Source organism: Phasianus colchicus, chromosome 26 (assembly GCF_987193195.1).
Source record: "Phasianus colchicus chromosome 26, bPhaCol1.hap1.1, whole genome shotgun sequence".
Classification (NCBI taxonomy): Eukaryota; Metazoa; Chordata; class Aves; order Galliformes; family Phasianidae; genus Phasianus; species Phasianus colchicus.
In genome coordinates this window covers 3,442,784-3,465,069 of record NC_143461.1, presented here as the reverse complement: position 1 = coordinate 3,465,069, position 22,286 = coordinate 3,442,784, and the positions used below count along the sequence as shown (strand labels likewise).

The window sequence follows — 22,286 nt, the reverse complement described above, 5'->3', positions numbered from 1 at the left end:
AGGACAAAGCATGCAAGTGTGGGCTGCATTCTGCCTTCTGAGCACAGCAGCCCGCTGCAGTGTGGGGAAGGGACTGAACCCCAGGTGAGTTCTGGCTGCTTCAGGAAGGGGTGTGTGCTCTGATGGAGTTATCCTTTGAACAGGTAGTGTACACAGAGCCCTGCTGTGAACACAGCAGCACCTCAGTCCGTGCATTCCTGCAGTATGAGCTGTGCTGGGTCCTGCATGCTCGGCAGCCGGGTGCTGCAGGGCTGTGCAAGCTCTGTGTAGATAAGCACTCCAGAACACAGCTGCCACATATATGAGCTTAAACCAAGCTGATGCACTCAAACCAGGCTGCGGGGTGAAGATCAGCTGGGATCATCCCAACACAACTGTGGGAACCCACAGTCCAAGCCCAAACCTCGCTGCACCAGCAGCAAAAAGCGGGGCACAGCAGGACTGGGCTCCCATGGCCACCTGAGATCCCAGCGGGGACACAACCTCCAACAGACCACAAAAGCACTTTCAAATATGACACCCAGCTCTATTAAAGGGCCAATTATCCGTATTAATTCTGCACGTGTGTTACCTACCACCGGGCAGCAGCCCCAGGGCAAAGGTTGGCAGCATGAACACAACGCAGTGCTTCGTGTCCATACAGGCACAATGACTGCTCTCAAACAACAGCAAGACGCCAATAGAAATCTCACAGTTACATCAACTCTTATTTGAAGCAGTGGTTTCCCATCCTCTTTCTCTCTTTGCTTTTTGAGATGCTCCAAGGCCAGTCCTGACAGAGAGGTGAAACGCTGCCAATATCACCAAAGCTCATTGGGAGAAGGTGGATAGAAAGCCATGCACTCACGTGCAACTCAGATGATACAAATCCAACTTTTTTCAATTGCTCTCCCCATCTTAAGCTGCTGAAGGAAACTTCTGTTCTGAAGGAAGCTGCTGTTTGCAACCCCCTGTTCTGCAGGACTGCTGCTCTGCCCCAACGCTTTCCTGCACACCATGAGATCTGTGCGCAGAGCCCCAGTGCTCTCACAGCATCACAGAATGGCCAGGGTTGGAAGGGACCTCAAGGATCACGAAGCTCCAACCCCCCGCCACACACAGAGCCACCAACCTCCACATTTCACACCAGCCCAGGCTGCCCAGGGCCCCATCCAACCTGGCCTTGAACACCTCCAGGGATGGACGGGGCATCCACAGCCTCTCTGGGCAGCTGTTCCAGCACCTCACCACTCTCATAGCAAAGAACTTCCCCCTGACATCCAACCTCAATCTCCCCTCCCTCAACTTCCAACCATTTCCCCTTGTCCTGCTCTTATCTCCCCTTTCAGAGTTGATTCCCCTCCTGTTTGAAGGCTCCCTTTAGGTACTGAAGGCTGCAATGATTCACCCCGCAGCCTTCTTTTTCTCTCATATGACAGCTCCAAGAGAGGAAGAGAAAACCCCACGAGCTCTGGAGAACAACCTCATTAGCTGATGACAACACTTCTGCCTGCCAAGGATGCCAACATGAACAGTTCGTTTGGCTGAGCTGCCCCCACCCTGCGGATGGAACCCACAGATGCTGATGGGCTCCTCTGTGCTCTGAGTGCTGCTCAGTTCCATCCAGCCCATCCCTGCATTCAGCAATGCTCCATGCTGCTCAGGGCCACGTCTGGTTTGCATTGCTCCAAGCACAGCTCAATGCCCTCCCTGTGAGCAGCACCATGCAAAGCCTGCACAGCAGCCATCGGTCAGGATATGAAAGGTTTGTTTTGGCATCTCTGTTCATTAAAAAGAAAATAAAAAAAAAAAGAGGAAAAAAGAGGCCAAGTGGCCCAGGCCAGTCGTTACACGATGCCTGAACTCCTGCACATGATGCTGGGACAGGGCTGCACAGCCTGTGGTCATGACAGCAGAACCCAGAGTTCTTGTGCTGCAGGCAGTCCCAGCAGCACTGCCACTGCAGCTCGTGCTCCAGAGTGGGGCTCCAAGCCAAACCTCTGCCCCACGCCACTCTCCTGTGGCACTTTTCTCCCTAAATCCCTTCCTATCAGAAAAAGTGTTTCTTGGAAAATTAAGCAATGAAGCACCACGCGCCAAATGAAGTCATCCCTTAAAATGAAATGCCCCGTGCAAGCAGGCAGCAAATTCTATGGATGTCCACACCAATGGGACAAATGCTGCACTCAGCTCCTCTCCAGGAAACGGAAAATCATCAGTGCTTTGTTCAGCTGCAATTCGGAGGAACCCCATCCCATGCACATCACCCATGGGTGCTTCTCATTTTGCTTCTGTCAGCACCTGAAGGCAGAGCATCCCCAGCACGCTGTCACTTCGGGTGGCACACACCGGCTGCAGGCTGAAGATGAGATGCTCTGGTCTCATCTCAGGGCTCAGCACCTCCCAAAGCCAGCAGAGGTGTGCAGTGACTCAGCACAGTGCTGGTGGTGCTGAGTCACTGCATGTGTGGCTGCTCCCAGCCTCCCAATGGGAAGTGTGGGCCCTGAGGGGAGGATGTGGCAGCGCTCATCCAGTGCCTGGGGACGGCAGTGCAGAGCCCTGCTGGGGGTCAGAGCTGGGTGCAGCCCCTGTGATACTCACAGAACCACAGAATGGCCTGGGTTGGAAAGGAGCTCCAAGCCTGCTGAGCTTTCACCCATCTCCACGTGTCACCTTTAAAAGACACCAAGTGCTCATTCCCCACTAAGAAAACCTCAGAAAGACCCCTAATTGTAACAGGCTCTGTAATGGAGGCCACTGGGTAAACTATAACAAGACTTCCACAAAACAACCATCGTGTCCACACGATGTCACCTGCTGCTGAGCTCACAAGCAAGGCACTGTCTGCAGCGTGAAGCTCACTGGTAGTTTAACACATCCTTCTTGTTGGACCGACCTTCATAAATTACAGTTCAGTTCACAACAGACTTCTTCCAAGCACGCATGCTCCTTTTTGCTCAGCACAGCCCTTTATTAGCACTGCTGCTTTGCTTACAATTGCCACCTCCCCAGCCGGGCTGAACGGCACAGGAAAACACAACCACTGCCTATCTAGATGCACAGCTTTCATTGTAAGCCGTGTCTCTTCCCTTAGAAAGCAGGATGTGGCAGCAGCACCGTACCCTTGCCAACCACCTCCCTTTGGCAAACACAGCAGTGAGGCACAGCTCTGCACACTGCAGAGGACACAGCCAGCATCCGATGCACAACCAGCACCCAACCCATCCTCCTGCATCCCGAAATGGCAAAGACTGCAACTCCATCCAACGCAAGCATCCCCTCACAAAACAAAAAGGAGCCTTGAGTCCTCCCACCGAGCACCCAGCAGAGCAGACACTCAGGGCACGGAGCGAAGCGCCCGAGGAGTTGCAGCAGTCACCCAACAGCAGAGCCCTTTGTTGTGTGCAAATGGAGCAGTGCTGAGTCCCTTCCCGTCGGTGGCACCGGCCCTGCGGGGAGGGCAACGCAGCCTTATGCAAATGGGAACCCATTGTTACAAGGGAAAATTTATTTCACATTCCTGAGCAGCGGCAGTTCCTGGAGCATAACAATTGGTGAGGCCCTTCTGCTGAGGACCGCACATTTTTACGCTCCGCAGTAAATCAATATTCCATAAGACAGAAACTCTGTTCAATTACTGCCAGCCCAGGACGGCGGCTCCGCTTGGTGAACGGCATCCACAGGGTGCTGCATCAGAACAGGACTTATTTGGGACGTGCTTCTCGTTGTTCAGAAGTTTACTTAAGGCAGAACGGATGGAATGATGCTCTGGGACATCACCCCGCGCATGGCGCTCAGTGCCAGCACCCAGGGAAGCAATGAGTCCCAGCACACACAGCTCCCAGCTCTTCCCTTTTCATTACGCAGCCATATGACCAAGGCTGCAGTCCTGCCCCCAGGGGGTGGCTGTGTTCAGCCCCATGCATTCTGCAGCCCAATGGCAAAATGAGATTCAGGAGAAGCCCCGATGCTGCTGCAGGATCTGCCCCCAGGAGCGGGAAATTTCCATGCTCCTGAGCTGCCCTCCTCTCCTTACGTGTCCATTGGGGCACCAGAAGAAAAAGGAGAGGGTTTGGCAAACAAGTCTCAAAATATACAACCCTAACCAGGTTGTGGATGCTCCTCACTGGAAGCATTCAGGGCCAGGCTGGATGGGGCTGTGAGCAGCCTGGTCCAGAGGGAGGTGTTCCCTGCCGACAGCAGGGGGTTGAACTGGATGATCTTAAGGAACCCTTCCAACCCAAACCATTCCACGATTCTAACACAGCTCTGAGCATCACAGAACGAAGCACAAAAGCCCATTCTTCAGAAGTGCTTCCACTCCTCCCTTACTGCCCAGGACAGCCAGCAGGCTTTTTGATTCGGCACAAAGCCAGAATTGGGGAAAAAAAAAAAAAAAAATTATTTGGGGCTGCACGTTGACATCAAAACAAAACAGGTAGAAGGCAAGAAGGATTCCCAGCCAAAGCAGAAGCTGGAATCAGCACAAAATAGAGGCAATACGGGGCAGGTGTGGTGGAATGGTCAGCAGAGGGGTTTAGGGAGCACTGCAGCAGCAATGAGAAGAGATGGGGATGCGCACAGCTCCAGAGGGTGCAAGCAGGGCTCCCTGCACCCAAAGGTGGCCTCTCTGGTCTAAAACAGGCAGAGCGAGGACAAAGCTGCCCATCAGTGTTAAATCTGAAGGTCATTCAGCCAAGGGAGGGGGCAGACGTGCTATTTCCCTTGGTTCCACGCCAGGAGTTCCCTCTGGGCACACGGAGCAGGAGCAGCACGGCCTGCGTGCCCTGTATCTGAGGGAGGAGAAAAGTAACCCTGGCTGAAGGAATGCTGATGGGTACGGCAGCATGAAGAAGCGCAGAGAGAAACAGAAAGAGGAGAGGGAGGGGATGCCAGAAGGCTACCGGGGGTCACGCTGTGCTTGGCGGTGGGCAGGGAGCGGGGCAGCAATCAGCAATGGGAACAGAAGAGCCAAGGGATGAGCAACTGCATCCTGCAGCACAGTTCCATGGCAGCGGGTCTGGGCTGAGCACAGGGGCAGGTGCTGCTGGGGGGCAGAGGGGATGTGGAGCTCCTTGCTGGAACAGAGCTGCCCCGAGCAGCACGCTCCAGCTGTGAAAATCCCATTTTATTCCCATTAGGAGAAGAAAGGCTCAGCCCGCATTGTTCGGCTGCATTAAAGCCCTTCTGCTGCAGATGCTCCAAAGGGCTGAAGGAACACATCGGGGGAGACACAAAGAGCACTGTGGCTTTCCAAGGAAGGACGGAGCTCCAGCCAGGTCCAAGAGCCTTCCTGCAGAGCAAGCAGCCACTAATGAACGCCACTAACGAGGGGTTCTCAGGGAACACCCCATCTCATCTCCCTGTCGTCGGCCACATCCCCCTGCTAGCACTTGCCCCGTTTTCTGTGCCAACAAAAAATCCACACCCCCAAATCTCTCGGCCACTCCTGGCTCCTTTACACAGCTTTTCCCACCCAGTGAATCTGCAGGTCACTCTGCACCTTCCCACAAAGCACAGCTTAAGAACCACAATCTCAGCCTGCGTGCAGCACCACTGCCGGGCTGCCGCCAGCCTCGTCTGTGCAAGGAGGACGGAGGGCTGCACAGAGTCACAGCAGTCACCATCCTCTCCTCCGCCCTGGTGCTGCACGCTGCCCTGTGCTACAAGGGCAAAACACGCTCGGCACAGGCAGCTCAGTGCAGAGAGTCAAGGAAAGACTCACTGACTTACTGCTTCCACTCCACCTGTCCCCAGGACAGAGGGCTTCAGTCCCAGCGCTGCTGAGCATCCATCCTTCACCAGGACTCAGTGCACTGTAAAGCAAGGACCTCCCCCCAAACATAGTTTTATCCACAGGAGGCCCGTGCTGCTCGCTGCGGGTTGACAAAGGCCTTAATGTTGAAACTTACAGATACCCTATTTATTTTCCTGAAAAGAGCACGGGGTAATTCAAACCCTGGGAGAGCACACAGGCCTCGGAGGAGGGAAGGAAGCAGTCTGAATGAGCCTGCAGAGCTCTTTTTTGCAGGGCCGAGGGCTGGCGGTGCTGACAAACGGTGGAATTCCCGTGCATGCCATCCAAACTGCAAATCCCTCTGCAGAACAAGGCCAGGGTTTGCACAGACTGCCCTGACGCTGCAGGCTGGAAACGCACAAACAGCTCACACGGCACCTGGTCCCCATCCTGCAGCATCACAGCCCTCCATCAGCATCCCCAGTTTCAGGTGTGAATTCTCCTTTAGGTCTCCATCCAAAGGCACACACAGGGGAACCTCTGCTCCCAGCAGGTAGAGGTCAGCAGAGCAAGGTACTGAGCCCAGAGGCTCTCAAGGACGCAGCACGTTCCTACCTGCAGCATCCCTCCATCCTTCTGCCCAGACCCTACACAGCCAGGTGATGAGGGACCCCAGCACAGCCCCAAACCCCACCCCCAGAACCCCTTCCATTCCTCCCAGCTTTGTCACAGCTTTTCCTAACGTAACACGGCCAAACAAAAAGCCAAACCACTGGTTGGTGTATGACAGGAGTTCAGTACAGAGCTTCATTTCAAGCACACGCACGCATCCCAGTCTGCACATGCAAACCTTGAACTTTCATTCTAGATTGCTCCGAGCAGCCCAGAAATAAATGATGTGATTTTGGAGTGCTCCAAACGCCCCTTTAAAACTGAACTGCTGGAGAACCCAGCCATAGGGCATCAATATTGGCAATATCCCACCAAATGCTGTAGGTTTTTTGCCCTCCACAGGGCACTGCTCACCCCTCCCCCCTCCCCACATCTCACATCACAAACCACTCCTCCATTTACACAGAGTAAAGTACAAACCTCTCAGCTCGTTAGACATCACTCCCTCTGTTTGTGACCTAATCACATCCCCACTGTTGGTACCAGGGTTAGCAGCTCCCTGGGCACACTGGGGCAGGGGTTCACATGGCAAAGTGCACAGTGCAGAGTCCAAGTGCATGAAACCAAAAGGCAGCAGCTCACAAAGCCAGAGAACATATAAAGGAGGAGAGATGGAATTAAGTCCAAGCAGGAGACCCCCACCTGGCCAGGCATAAAAGCAAGGAAGAGAAAACGAAGGGTGAGAAGTGGCACTGTGCACACAGTGACACCCATGTGGGGATCCAGCCCCAAACCCTCCGACCCTCTGCTCCATCACACATTTGCCTTTTGATCCCAGCTGCACTACTGACATCTGTTTCTCATCTATACCCTCAGCAGAATTGCAGCTCACCCTTCTGATAGCTGTTACTCACCAGGTATCCATCAGCACAGGCAGAAGGTTGCTTTAGAGGCAGCTGCAGTTAGTATCACAGACTGAATTCCACCATAACCATCAATTTGGTACCTTTCTTTTAATTAATTAAGCCCATGCCAGAATTGTTCCTTGGGCTCAGGACTGAGCACGCAGCCCAGGCAGAGCTGCCAACAGCAGGGAGCAGAGCGATGCGAGGGCTCCCAACTCGTGCTCAATCCTGTGCTGAACAAGATGTGTGCATTACACACACGTGCACACAAGAACCTGAGGTTGAGAAAGGAGTATGTGGCCTTCGTTTCATTTCTGGGGATTGAAGAAGGGGGGAGGCAGCAGCAGGTTAACCCACCCCCTGTAACAACGCATGGGGGACAGCTCGTGTCTGGGATTTGTGTTAGCTTGGCATTAAAACAAAACCATGTGATCCGATGTAAGGCAGCCTGCATGCGGTTTTCTTCATTTAATTTTTATTTTTTAACTATTTTTAAGTTCTCCTTTCGCCCAACAGCTCTCATCCTGCTGTGACCCTGCAGCTCATGCACCAACACCAGGCCAGGACTTCAGTGACCCAATTCCTACCTACACTTGCTAAAAGGTCCCATATAACAGGGATGAAGAAGTTCAGAGAGTTCCCTAAATCCTCCCCTCACTGCCAACATCTGCCTGCTTAACGTTCCACTATGGGGAAAAGTGAAATAACAATTGGGAAGGAAGTGTCTGGGGATGCTTCACCCAGATCCCAAACAGCAGGACAGCTCGACTCGCACTGCCAACAGGACACGAAGTGCTGTGCCCCTCTCCCACGTTCCTCCCCCTTGTCTCCTCTAGCAGGAAGGCACACAGATCCCCCTATGCCTTTCAGAGCAAATCCAACCACACATTTCTCCCTCTGCATGCAGCAGCACCACCAAGCCCTGATCACATTAAGTGTTTCCCAACAGCTCAGACAAGGCATGAGATGGCTGGAGCTCGGAAATGCTCTCACCATGGTTGTGATGCTTGGTGGAAGCTGAGCAGGGTGCCAGGCTCCCCACTGACCAGGAACACTTACAGGGAGATATGGGTGCACTGCTGGCCCTGCACAGATGAGCAGAAGGATGGCTGATCACCAGCTGCACTCATCACAGTGGTGTGAGCTCAAAGCTTTGTGCTTCCAGAGCAAAGCCAGAGCCGAGAGCAGCTGCAGCAGATCCCTAATCCTAATGTGAGAATAACATAGGGCCAACAGGTGTGGGATCAGGAACCTGGCCTGGTGACAGCACTCAATGCTCCCTTCTGCACAGGCATTGCTGGGACAATGCAGTCACTGTCCACTGCTTTGGAAATCAAGTTCCTCTTTGTGGAATTCCAATGTCACCAAATGAAGGCTGCAACCCAACCATCACCCCCAGCCTGCCCTGTGGCCAAGCTCCTTGCATCCTGCCTTGATGCTGCTGGAAAATTCTCTGGTTTAACCAACGTCACTCGTTATACAGGAGCAGAGGTACCTGCTGGTCCTGATGGGCAGCTCGTGGGCTGGGCAAACTCAACAAAGAGAAAATCAGTTTGGTCAAAATTCAAACACGTGGACTCCACCACTGCATAAAGGGTTGTGCAAATGCGTTTCATAAATAGGTCAGAGACACGAGGAAGCAGATGAAAGGCAGATGGCTGTGAGAGAAGAGAGGCAGGAGGGAGAGGGCATCTAACCCAGGAGAGAAGCAAGCACGGAACTCCTCCATGAAATCCCTGTTTGGTTTCACCCTCCTGCACGATGGTGCTGATATAAAGTGAAGCAACAAAGTCCCTTTTCCTTTATGCTGGGGAATAAAATGAGGAGGAAAAAAAATAAAAGCCACACAGAATCATAGAATTGCTCAGGTTGGAAAAGACCTTAAAGATCATCAAGTCACCTCCCAGAATCTCCAGGTCAGAGGGGTCAGCGTTAACCTGCAACGGAGCCCAAGAGCTTATAATGACAGACCAAAGGACAGCATTAATTCAGGGCACTCTCCCCCCACCCCCAGCAGAACTCCCACTGGTGTCCACACAACCTTTGTGCAAATCAAGACGGCCACGACCTGCATGCACTGCAAGGATCCCAACTGCTGCCATAACCCAAACCCACCCCTTCGCCACCGCAGCGCCAAGCTCAGCACAGCTGCAACCCCACTGCACTGTTCCAGCTATTTCTCCTTCTGCACAGATCTGTTTTTCCAAGTCTAGAGCTCCACGTATGAAAAAGTAAAAACCATATCTTTATTTAATTGTTTGAAGGTAACTCTTGCTAAGACATCAGAACGGCTCAGATCGGCAGCACATCCCAGCCATCAGCAACTGAAAGGGGAGAACAGGAACAGGAGGCACTTTGAGTAATCTCTGCAGAAACGAGAAGCTAAATTAAACTTGATTGAAGGAACAAAAAGTAGTAAGGCTTCACTGACAGCAAGATGGCTTACTGCACGAGCAGCAAGTGAGAACAGAGCATGCTTCATGCTTCTGTCCATATTTAGCAGAAACAAAAGAGCACAGGCTGGAATTATGATATTGGGATTTATTGGTGTGAAGCCCTGCTGGAACAAACAGGTAAATGGATCACTCAGCACCTCTGTGCTGAGTTCTGCTCTCCTTATACAAGTGATCCATCAGGTCTTATGATGTAAGGATACGGGGAAAAATAAGTGCTGCTGACCTGCTTCTCCAAGCTCTCTTCCCATACTGCTCACATTTGGCTGTGCCAGCTCTGAGGTGGTATTCCTGGGACACTGAGCCAAGGGTTTGGGTCACTCCATGGAATCAGCTCCACCATAAAGGCTTTAATCCAAGGATTTCATTCTAGTTTCCTAGAAATCCCACCCCCAAAGGCACAGAGCTCAGTGCTGCATCACCCCTCACCCATTCCATACACCGAGGTGAGGAAGATCTGCTACTGGAGCATCACCAGAGTGCAATGTCCTGCAAGCTGCAGGCGTCTGACAGGGAGCTCTGAGCAGAGAGACTGCAACATGCAACCAACAGATGTGGAAAAACATCTCCTCCTGCAGCCACTTGTAATAAGCATCCCTGGTGCTGCACCAGAGCTGTGCTCATCCTCCCAGCGCCGCAGCCGCAACAAAATGCATCGTGCTCCGAGGGGCAAACAGCTGAAAGCATCCCAGCTGCAACTTGCAGGAGAATCTGCTTCCTCAGTGCCCCACAGCTGATGTGAACACAGCCACAGAGCAGCAGCAGACACACGGCCAATGCTGCTGCTCTCTTCCACGAGCACAGCCCCACCAGCAGCAAGCAGCGAGTTCAGGCTCCTGCTGGGAAACACCTTCAGGAGCACAGCTCTGCTGGGAAGTGCTGCTTGGGGCAGCTGTCTCTTTCACAGGATGTCCCCTGGGAGAGGAAGGAGATGACATAACCTGAACTTTTCTAAGAGTAAACATACTGGAGATGCAGCACACGGTGATTTTAAAAGGCAGAACAAACAAAGGCAGCAGCTGAGGGAGAGGTCGCTCACTTTGCCTGGGGCTCAGCTGGGATGGGCACAGCTGGGCAGATCTCAGCTTGGGGTCCTGCAGCTCTGTTTGCAGACCCTTCTTTCCCCTTCTCCTCAAGCAGAGGACAGCCCACAACATCTGCTCAGGAGGCAGCAACCACAAGTATGCTGCAAAAGTGAACATGCCACAGAACCCCATTCATTCTCAGTTCCAGTTTGCTTGATCCAAGCACCCAATGCTTGCCTGGCATCACTGTAAGCTGCCTTGTGCTTCTCTGCACCAATGGCATGAGCACCCAGCTGTGCTGCTGCTGCCCGGGCTGTGAACGGACCAACAGCTTTTCTGAGTGTGTTTAAAAAAAAAAAATAATGCATCAGTTATCACTAAAGAAAAATTAAGTCTCTCTGTCATCATATCACATAGCAGGAAAAAAACAGGCTGTACCCATTTCCAGCTGTTATTACTGAAAACAAACATGAAAGCAGGAGAAGCATCATCTCATTGCAGCAGTGCATCTTCCCTGCATCTGCTCACCAGGAGAACAAAGCCTCGGAGCCTCCTTTCTGTGTCTCAGTGCCTCTCCTGTTTGCAGCCTTCTTTTATAGGACAACATCCCCCACTTTGAGACCAAGGAACCACAGCAGCTTCAAAACAGCTGAGGATTGTGGAGGAACTATTCCAGGCTCTGCAATGCTGGGAGGAATACAGCGTGCAGCAAACAAGGCTTCAAAACGCACCCTCTGCCCTCTTCCTCTTTCAGCTCTCTAAAATAAGGCTAAAGAGGAAACCTGCCAAGGCACTGAAGAATAAGGCCACCTGCTCTGCTAAGGGAACTAAAGGAAGCAGCAATGCCCCACCAGCAAAAGCAGAGACTATGGGACACTATGGGGCTGTGCATCCCAGCAGTGGCTGCACCCAGAGCCACGCAGGGCAGCCCTGCAGCTCTGCCCAGAAATACTTTGGGGTACAGCAGTGCTGCTCCCCTGCCCACCCTGTCCCACAACCCAGTGCTCACTCAAGGCAAGTCCAAGCTCAGCTCCCAGGTTAGTCAGTGTTTGCATCTTGAGAGCACTACACAAACACTCCATGTGCTCAGCTCTACCAGCAAGCCTAAGGAGAGCAGACTTGGCTCCGACAGAGAGACTAGAATTACACACACACAAATTAAAATGCCTGGATCCTTTCCAGAGCGCATTGCTTGGAATTTGTCTTTCTGCTTGGCAGTGTGCAGCCACACGAATATCTGCTTTTTGGAGGCGTGGTGCAGAGATCCGTACAGCCCGGTTCTGACCCTAAAATGGGGTAAATAATAAAGCCCTTGCGTGGCAGAACATCCTCAGAAGCAGAGGAGAGCCCAACTTTTCTTATAGCATCTCAAAGAACTTTCCAGCCTATGGAGTTTCTTCATTCTCCATGCTGACACACTCCAACCACAAGAAATGGGGGAGAAATGCCTCACAGGAGGCTGGAAAAGCTCTGAAAGCTTTAACCAAAATAGTACATGTTACACATTAATATTGATACGTTTCAGGATGAGGTTCAGACGAGAGCACTGGAAGCTTGCAAGCTTTGCTAAGCAGTGCTGCAGCTTCACGGGGAACCACAGTGCCAAGGTTTGCTGCAACAGAACATCTGAGCTCAGCTCCCACTACCTGCACCTGAACAAGCTTTTTTAATGGAAATTCTGGACTAGAAATGATTCTTTAATCAAAAGCTTATCTTCCCTCTGATCTCGTAGTGCATCACATGGCAGAAGTGAAGACAGGATCCCTAGGACTTGGCATTTCCCTTCCTTATAACGAGCAGCAGCCTGGCTGGGCTGTGACTGTCACCCTCACTGCTGTGATTCCCATCCCTGGAGCTGTGCTGCCCACGCAGGGCTGAGCCACAAACCCACTGACAGCACTGCCTTCGTGATGGGGAGGAAAGGAGCACTGCCATCCCAGGGCATGGATGGAGGAGGCAGAAAGCGCCAGGAGGGACAAACAGCTTGCCAAGCCAGGAGGGTAGGAGGGGAACGGAAGTTGGAAGGCAAGTTTTTTGCTTTTTAATAAAGCAGGAAAGGCATTTCTTTAATGACAGCTGCAGTGTGGCAGTGCTGCCTCGCCTTGCTTCGTCCTTACTGCAAGCACAGCCAAGCCCTGGCCATGCAGCCCCACGGCAACCAGCTGCACAGGGCTGTTTGCTGACTAATGATGACTGCAGAGCCAAGCAGCTGTTGGGGCAGCAGGGCTCTGGAGCTCCGTGCTGCAGCCCCTGGGCGCTGCTGTGCTGAGCAGGAGGCGCTGCTGAATGCACCCTGCAATGCACACAGCACCTACTGAGCTCCAGCATGGGTGTCACCAACCTGCAGCTCACCCTGGTCTAACAGCACTGTGGTCAGAGCACAAACCTGAAGAAAACACACTAAATAAGACACGGAATCCCTGTAACACACTTCCAACACGGGTCAGGTAAACATCTGAATATAGAATGCAATACCAGGGGGAAAGTTTCTTACTGAACTCCATCAATCACCATCTGCCATAAGCTGAACTACCTGCATCACAGTGCAGGGACAGCAGCCAGGGACCTCTCCACGCTCCAGCTCTCGTGCTCTATCCACTGTGTATTACACATGCTAAGGAGTGATGTGCTAGCTTTGCTGGAGCATATCAACATAACCATAAAACAGTCTCTTAAGGCTAGCCAACGAGCATTCCATGGTCTGCACAGCTGTCTGAGCACCTCCCAGCTCCCAGACAAACCCACCTTCAGGCAGTGCCCGGGGGTTTGGGGCACAGGGGGACCTGAGAAAGTCAGAACAGTGGAGGTAGAGATCCACCATGAGGACCTGAGGGTGCCAGGAAGACCAGAGGCAGCTGCGTGCGAGTGCCCAGTGGTTTTGTTTATTAACCTGCTCAAGAGATGGATTATATTTAACAGCAGAAAGCAGCTCTATCTGCACGAGGCCATGCCAGCTCCCAGCCTCTGAAATTCCACTGCATGGGACAGAGCTGCCTGCTCCCTCCTGCAACTGAATGCTGACTGACAGAGCAGGGCAGCAGTGCGATCTGACATCCAGCCCCCCATCCCAATGCTCACCTCCAAGCACACAACACAGCACAGCTGTGCACAGCTCCTGCCCTGCTTCTGTAACCTCACAGCACACGTTTCACACGGCTGAATGCAGAGCTTGCAATTCAGGCCTCGGTTACTAACAGAGGGCATCATCCTCAACCTAACAAGAACAGGGAGGATGTTCAAATATTTGCAATCACAACAAAAATAAGCAGTCACTGAGGCTATAAACCACAGCTGCATGAGTTACTGACATGCCAACACTAATTTTCCTGAGCAGGAGGAAAGGGTGGGGGCTGGAGAAGGACATAACAACAGCTTTCATACTTTTCCAGAGGTAGCTCTGTACAAAGAGCAGGTCGTTAATTCAGGTGCTCATCACTTAAGCACAGCGTGCTACAAAACAGCCCCTGGGAAGCTGAAGACACAAATATCACAGTCTCTTTCCCATGTGGGTCCTCAGTGGTCTTATAAGAAAATGTTAAAACTCCAATTAAGCTTCCCTTTTGCAGCCGCCTCTTTCCTCCCCATGTGCTTTGTTGGTTTCTTACATCTATTTTTGCCTTTTTGAGGACAGTGTCTGCAGGGTAACTGGACGAGGATCAGCTACCACCAGTCAGACAGCACGCTCTGTGCTGTCAATTCTTTACAGGTTTGGGTTTTTAGGGATGAAGGGCTGTTAGAACGACACAGGTTGGCACTGAATTCCAGCAGCATCCCCACATCCCGGTTGGGAAAAAAAAACAGGAGATGGAGAGGATGCACAGCACACACAAACCCCCACGTGAAAACTCAACCTCCAGAGAGGGGCCCAATGTTTTGTTACACCTTCCAAGAACTCTGCCTCCAAGGCCCTGCAATAAACACCTCCCAGCTGACCGCCTCCTCCCCCAGATTCCCACGCACACAACACCCTGCTCTGCTGCAATGACTGATGGCACCAGACCCAGTGGTTCCCAGCAAAGCAACGGGTGAACCATCAGCTCAGACAGCACCATCCATCCGCGCAGCAGCTGCATCAACTCCAGCTCTGACAGATTCCATTAACGTCTCCCAGGAATCAAAGAGAGGTTCAGACTCCAAATGATTTTTCCACCCAAACTCAGAGCACAGCTTTGGCAGAGGTGGCAGCTGAGACCAAGAGGGGCAATGATGAGACTCCCCAAAAGGGCACCAGAGCAAACCCAAATTCTTTCCTCTTCCTGCCCTGAGAAAGGGATCCAAGAGAGATTCACAAAGCAGACAGAACTTTAGAAGAATGTATTCCCAAGCAGGACGTGCCTCAGTGATCACAGAAAGGAAGATGAAAGCTTCAGGTGATCTTACTTTAGGAAGCCTGTGACTTCTGAGCAGCGAGGTACGCGCTGCCGTGCAGCAGCACTGAGCTTGGCTGGCTTCCTTCTCTCCAAACAAAGGAGCACTGTTCCTCACCAGCAGGCAGCCAATGGCAGCAAATAGCAGCAAATAGCAGCACATGCTTTCAGAGACACCTGTTACTGGGAGAGCTCCCACCAGCACAGCAGAGGCGGCCCATGGAACCCCAGGCAGCGCACAGGGCTGGGGAGAACAGCAGCATTGTGCCCAGCCCTGCGCCTCCATGCTCGCTTTGTTGTGATCCAAACAGCCTCCTGCTCTTCCTCAGCTTGATATGAGCACAGTTATACAGTCAGCACAGATACTCCTGTCCCCTAGGGAAGATACAAGAGGATTTTCAGCTTTGTTTTCTCGATGAAGCCTATTTCACAGAGCAGTGTTTTCCCCTTTTATTTCTCCACGGAAAAGACAAAATGTTGAGCTTTGGTCAAGAGTTATCAATAACCTGCTTTACTTCAAACAAGAAATATCTGCAAGTAAACCAGTGCCAAGCCCTCCTGCTCAGCCCCAGCCCCAGGTCTGGGCCATTGGCACACCACTACCAACTACAGCTCGAGACGTGCAGGGCAGAAGCAATGCACTCCTGTCTCAAAGCACAGAGCCACAACAGCTCAGAGCCTCCAGTCTGGAGGTGGGGGAAAGGAGGGTAAGGGCCATGGAGAGGAAAAGACAGCAGTTAGTGATTTGTGGGAAGCTCTCCTCCTCGGGATCCCCAGCACAGAGCTTCAGGCTGCTCTGACCTTCATAAGAAGACAAAGAACTCGTGATTTACATCCTTTGAGAAACAACCAGAACTCACAAAAGAACTGCAAGCTCTCTATTCTGCAGCAGGAATGAACGCCTAGACAAGCTGGTACTGCAGTCAGCTTGGTTTGATACGAGTTCTCAACCCCTTAATTCCACTTGAAGCAAAGCTTACGGGCTGTTTTCTGCTTACTGACAAGCTTCATCTTTAAAAGCTGCTCGTAAAACAGCCCTGTGCTTCTGCTGCACAAAGCTCAGATGGAATAGTGCTGCTCGTCCCCAAAACCAAGGCAAAGAGCTCCCACAATTGGAGCGACGAGATCCAACACAGTGCTGCAGGAATGGAAAGGACAAGTCAGACAGCAAGACAATACATGGGATTAATGGGTTCCATCCTCTGCCCGGCAGCCGCAAAGTGCCCACCCCAAACACAGAGCAGCCCCCAAGGGCAGCCCTAAGAGAAGGGCTGAAAACCAGCCCCTACAAGCATGCATGAAACCTATCCCACTTACTATCCCGCTTCCTACTTAGTTTTGTTCTAAAGCACAAAAACAGCCACGGGAATTCCACCGTAATTTCCCTCTTTGTGCAATAAGCCTATGGAGAAAGAACAGGACCAACTCTCTGATGCAGAGAGGTATTCCTGATGCCCTGCCTGTACTATGAGCAGCAGTCCATGCATGCAAAGATCTCACAATCCAACTCCCAAACCTGCCTGCTGTACTCCAAACCTCACTACCTGCCCTCCCCCAAACCCGCTTTAATGTAATCCCAATGTAATTAGGAGAGCCTTCAGACCTCCTCCTGGCGACTGCACCTCTCTGTGCCTCCACTTCCTGCACCCCAATGCTGACCCTGAACCATCCCTCCGTGTCTCAGCTATTTGCTGCTCTGTTTACACATCTACATGGTCCTGCACTTCAACTCATTAAGCTGTTAATGATTAACACAACCCGGCAAAAGAAGAGAAGAATGCTTTTGATGCTTCATGGGGAAAAAAAAAAAAAAAGAAAAAAAAAGCAGTATTCATTTCATCTCTTTGAAACACAAGGATTCACTGCTCCACTCAGTGAGTGTGAGATGCTTTCCTCTGTGCCTGGGCAGCCAGGGAGAAAGCAAAGCAATGAGCTCCCAGCCCTGCTTCTTTTCAAAAGGAACGGGATGCTCTCCTGCTTCATTCAGATCAGCAGACAAAGAGCCCAGGCTGGAAGGAGAAACCCCAGGAACAAGTTCTGTTGTGAACATACTAAGAACAGAACTGCTGCAGGCCAGAGGTTGGTTCTCCATGACCCACAATGCCTTAAAAACAGAACAAAGCAGAAGTCATCATCCTGCCACGTCACCCCTACTGCTCACAGCCCCCCTGGGCACTGTGCACATCTGTACCCCCACCCTGGTAGGGGTGCAAGGGCACTCACTGTTGGCTGCTCCACCAGAAACGCGTTTCCCTTGGACAACCCCTGCTTTCAATCCGGTTCAGTCGATGCTTCTGCAGTGAGAAAAAGGCTGCTCTCACCTCCTGAGCACAGCCGTGCAGTCGGAGCAGTGATGTGTGACTGCTACATGTGCACCCCATGCAAGGAGCTGGAGCAAGATGTGCACTCACACCTCGAGTTTTAGCCTTCGTTATTGGCCTGCTTCTTTAATTTAGGTCCCAGGCCATCAACAGAATGTTATTTAATATCAGGCTCCGATTTGCAAGAAGAGATTCTTCTGGAAGATGGGGTATTTTTAGCAGCTGCCTGGATTGGCAGCATTGAGACAGCAGTGCGAGAGGCAGAGCTCCCACCACAACCACAGCCCTCCTCAGCTGCTCCAGAAAACATCAGCTCCATCTGAGGGGGAGAGGTTCTTTAGAGGGGCAGCGAATGGAGATACAGACACGAGTTCCACCTTCTGATACAAGTGAAGGCCATACATTCCTTCCTTTATTTACACACACAAGCAATACGTTGCATTCACGAGTCTGGAAGCCAGGACAAGAGTGAAAAACCTGAGCAGTGACAGCATTCAGCCATGCAATCACAAGCAGAGGCAGTAAACAGCTTGCAATACCACCACCATCTCAATGCTCAAGAAAACCTGGAGATATTAATGCAAAAAAGAACAGAACACAGATCCTCACTCCACTGAGATTTCACTGGAACAGGTTGCACAAGGAGTTGTGGATGCCCCATCCCTGCAGGCATCCAAGGCCAGGCTGGATGTGGCTCTGGGCAGCCTGGGCTGCTGGTTGGTGACCCTGCACACAGCAGGGGGTTGGAACCAGGTGATCATTGTGGTCCTTTTCAACCCATTCTATGATCCTATGATGGCTATGATTCTACAGTCTGCTGCCAACAGCACTGTGACTGATGGCCACGCTGTGAGTGGGACCAGTGGTGATGGTGGGGAGGTACAGGGCTGGTCCTGAGCCCCACTGTTTTAGGACAGTGCTCTTCTGACCCACTCTGATGTTATTCAGACATGGCAGAAGAAAGCCTGAAACACATGGTTAAGTTTTCAAACGCATTCAAGAGCTCCGAAGCCAAGCGTTTCACAACAGAAGCCAACACAAAAGTAATTGTATCAGAAACAAAGAGCAATCCACTGCAAGTCGATTGCTGCATCGCCTCCAAGGGTCCAAAGGGCCACGTGGGATGAAGGGCTGAACTGTTCTGTGCTCTCCCTCCCCCAGACCAGAGGGTTCCCAGCTTTGGGAGGGACAGGGCATCTTCCCATGAGCGTAGCTGGACCCAGAGCTGCCATGCAGTGCTCCAGCACTGCTCCTCAGCACACAGTGTCCCACCCCAATGAGACAGATCTCAGCACAGAAGGAAACTTTCCCTTTAAAATCACCATGCAATCTCTTGTGCCCGATGCCAGGACTCTCAAACTGATCCCAGCCAGCACTGAGCTAAAAGGCAATTACAAAAATGCACTTAAAAAAAAAATCACTGTGCTCACTCCTTGCTCTTATGTTCCCCAAGCCTTGGGAGGCAGGAGGAGCTGCTGCCCAACTCTCAGCCCCATACGGGCCACAAAGGGATGCAGGCAGTCCCTAAGGGCTGGGGCACTGCTGTGAAAAGCCACGATGTAAGCCCCACTGGGGACAAAACCACAAATTCTCAGCACCTCCTCTGTCCAGGCAAGCATCAGCTACATAAATAAGAGATGTTTTCGGACAAGTAACTCTCAGAAATGAAGCGAGACACGCGGGAGCTCCAATACTTCCATTAATGCTCCATTTGTACCAGGTCAGCAGTTCTCAAGGGCAGTGGGACAGGCACAGACACATCCCTGTATTTCCTGTTGGACCGAAATCCCCCGGCTCCAACCAGCACTACTCTGACTTGCTGGGAACTCCAACGCCTCCAGCAGAGCCCTGGGAGCAGAAAACATCCCCCCAGCAAGCTCCAAAGGCAGGGGAAGGCGGTTCAGTTCCATACAGCAAACCCTTAACGCAGCTCCGGGTGCAGCTGGCTGTGAGCAGGCAGACAAGAGTGAGATGAAAGCGGGTCTGAGGAATGCCACAACAACAGAGCACGACAATAAAGAGGATTCCTACGGCAGATTCCCCCAGTAACAGAGCAGCAGCAAGCTTCTCATTAGCAGGGTCTGCTTCGTCACTGCTACGAGAGCGCTGACGTCTTGTGCAAGCATCACAGCTCCGAGCTGCTGGGGATTCATCCTGAAATCTGCTCTGTGTGCCAGCAGGTCTCCCACATCCCCTACCTGATCTGGGAGTTGCACCACTGAGGGCAGCAGCTCCCAGATCCACGCTGTGCCAGGCAAAGGATGGGAGGATGGAGCGGAGCGCGGTGCAGCTGGAGCAGCAGAGCACAGCTCCTGCCCTCGGGGAGGGGAGAACTCACACACACAGCGTTCTGCTGAGAGCTATTGGGGTTTCTCAGCAGTTTTTTTTTTTCCATAAGGCCACCAAAAGATGTGAATAAGTCGCTTCTCCTTAAGATTTATCATGGAGTGCCTTTGTCCCAGAGCTCACCTTCACTTCACAGCAGGCAAAACAAGCAGCTCCATCTGCAGAGCAGCTAATCCCATCAGGGCTTACCTGTACCCAGCCCAGCAGCGTTGGGTTTCAGGCATTTAACATAAGCAGTGCACACCTGGTCACAGCACACACACGGAGGGACAAGGCAGTGCTGTGCCATGACAACTCAGACGGGTTATGAAAGCTCTCAGCTCCTCCAGAGGACACTGTTTTGAAAATAAACACCGCTCCAACAGCCAAAACAAGGAGAATGAGCAGCACTGATACACCTTATGCACAGGAGATGGGGATGCTCGTGCAGGAGGACAGCTAATGGTTCAAGGAACGTTTGGACACTGTGCTGAGGGACGTGGTTTAGTGAGAACTATTGGTGACAGGTGGATGGTTGGACTATGTGATCGTGTGGGGCTTTTCCAGCCTTGGTGATTCTGTGATTCTAATGCAGGAGGGGCAGCAGGGCACATGCAGCATTCCCAGCCAAGGGTGAAGGAGTTCATCACCACCACGGCTGGACACAGATGGAACTTCACCCTCTAAAGGCTCAGAGATCTGCTCGTGCCCACTGAAAAAGCAGCTGTAAAGAGAGCAAAGTTACACACTGCATAAAGCCATTTAAGATCTAATACATGAGGCTGCATCAACCAAAGCTTTCAGTTACGATTTTCCACAAGCATGACTGAATGAAAGCAGGTTTAAGCCACAAGGAGGTAAGGTGCTTTGGGTGGGAGGAGGTGACCCAGAGGCTGCATAGGAGCGCTGCCCTCGGGCACAACGTGAATCAGCACAGGAAGGATCTGCTCTACACCGCTGCCTGCACCTCAGGTTGAGTTATTTCATCTGAAAGGCAAGGCTCTGACCTGACAACACAAAGTCAAGTGATGATACTCAGGTAATGATAATTACAACTAATCTGTATCAGATTTATCTGCCTTGAAATAGAAGCGGTTAAAGCCTTGCAAGCCTTCCCAGCGATGCTGCCGTTTCTTCAAGTTATTTTTTGCTGTGTCAGCACAAACTGCACCTCCCCTCTGGCATTCAGGATCCGATGCACATGGCAGAGAGCAGCCCATGACAGAGCAGGAGCACAGAATCCTTTTCTTATTCCAGTCGGACACGGTGAAAAGGCAACACAACAAAACGTCGTACGTGGAGCAACAGCCCTGCAAGCGTTGTGCATTCAAAGCTCAGCCCCACAGAAGACTGATTGTCTCGGTTTTCTGAAATAGCCAGCACTGCAATAGCAGCAGTCACATGGAGCAGGGCTCCGATTCACACAAAAATAGGCAGACTTTGCCGTTGTGGTTTTTATTTATGCTACTGTCCCAGCCTAGAAATGGCAGTAGTTGCTCAAAAGGAATCTGCTCCTCCTGGGCAGCCTGATGCAAGCTTTAGCAGAGCTGGAAGCAGGCAGAGAGCCTCAGCTTCCTCACATCTGCCACCACCCGACACACCGAGCACAGCCATGATTTGCACTGAAGCCACACTACCATGGCAGAACACAGCACAGTGGGACACACAGCTGCCCCTAACAGCACTGCAAGAGCTCAGCCTGGATCCTCAGCAACTCCCATCTCACTCTTTCCATTTTTCTAGCTCACTTTGTTCCAAAAAAACCAGAAACCTACAGCCCAGCAGCCAACCCCAGGCACCCAGACCACAGCGGGTGGGCAGGTGGAGCAGTGGGGCAGGAGAAGCTCTGCACAGAGGGGATGGAAGGGGTTGCAGCACATCGCAGCTTGGGCTGCACAGAAGCTGCGCTGCTCCCTTTCAGCGGGTGCAGGAAAGGCACCCATGGCCAATGCAGCTGCAGCACCCACCTGGCATGCACTCACCTCCTCCAGCACTCCCAAAGCCACGGGGCTTCTGCCACCCAGATACAAATTGGAGAGAAGGGGAAAAAAAAGAAAACACTGCCAGGATGCAAAGCACCGACATCGTAATATCTGATCTCTTCCTGCAATGCAAGGTACCTTTACTTGCATGGCACAGTGAGAAGCAGCTCCACAAGGCACATGCATGCCAGCAGCTCCTGCAGCATCCCAGCACGGAGAGCTGCTGCTCTGCAAGGGACTGAATGGGCAGAACTAAAGCGTGGAGCTGCTGATAGGAACAGAAGAGGACAGCGTTGCCACCTGGCCAGCAGCAGCTGCCCCATCACAAGGCGCTGCCTCGGAGGACTTAATACCTAACTCAGTTGAAAGATTAAATAACTAACTTGATAACAGAGAGCCACAGATAAGACACACGGAAGTGAGACATTCGTGCATTGATGTTTAAGCTAATCTGGACTGCAGCAATTTCTTGCTGGGTTCCTACAGGCGATTTACCTGCAAGGTCACCTGAACCCTTTGCTGCCCTCCACTCCCCAGCTGAGCAGGGACCACACAACTCAAACCCACGTTCATTAAGCAC

At 52.0% G+C, this 22,286-nt stretch overlaps 1 protein-coding gene across 4 annotated transcripts in view; it reads right to left on the bottom strand.

The window, feature by feature from the left end:
- Positions 1–22,286, bottom strand: part of KANSL1 (KAT8 regulatory NSL complex subunit 1) — a 66,586-nt gene that overhangs the window by 21,080 nt on the left and 23,220 nt on the right. The gene's annotated exons all lie outside the window — the stretch shown is intronic.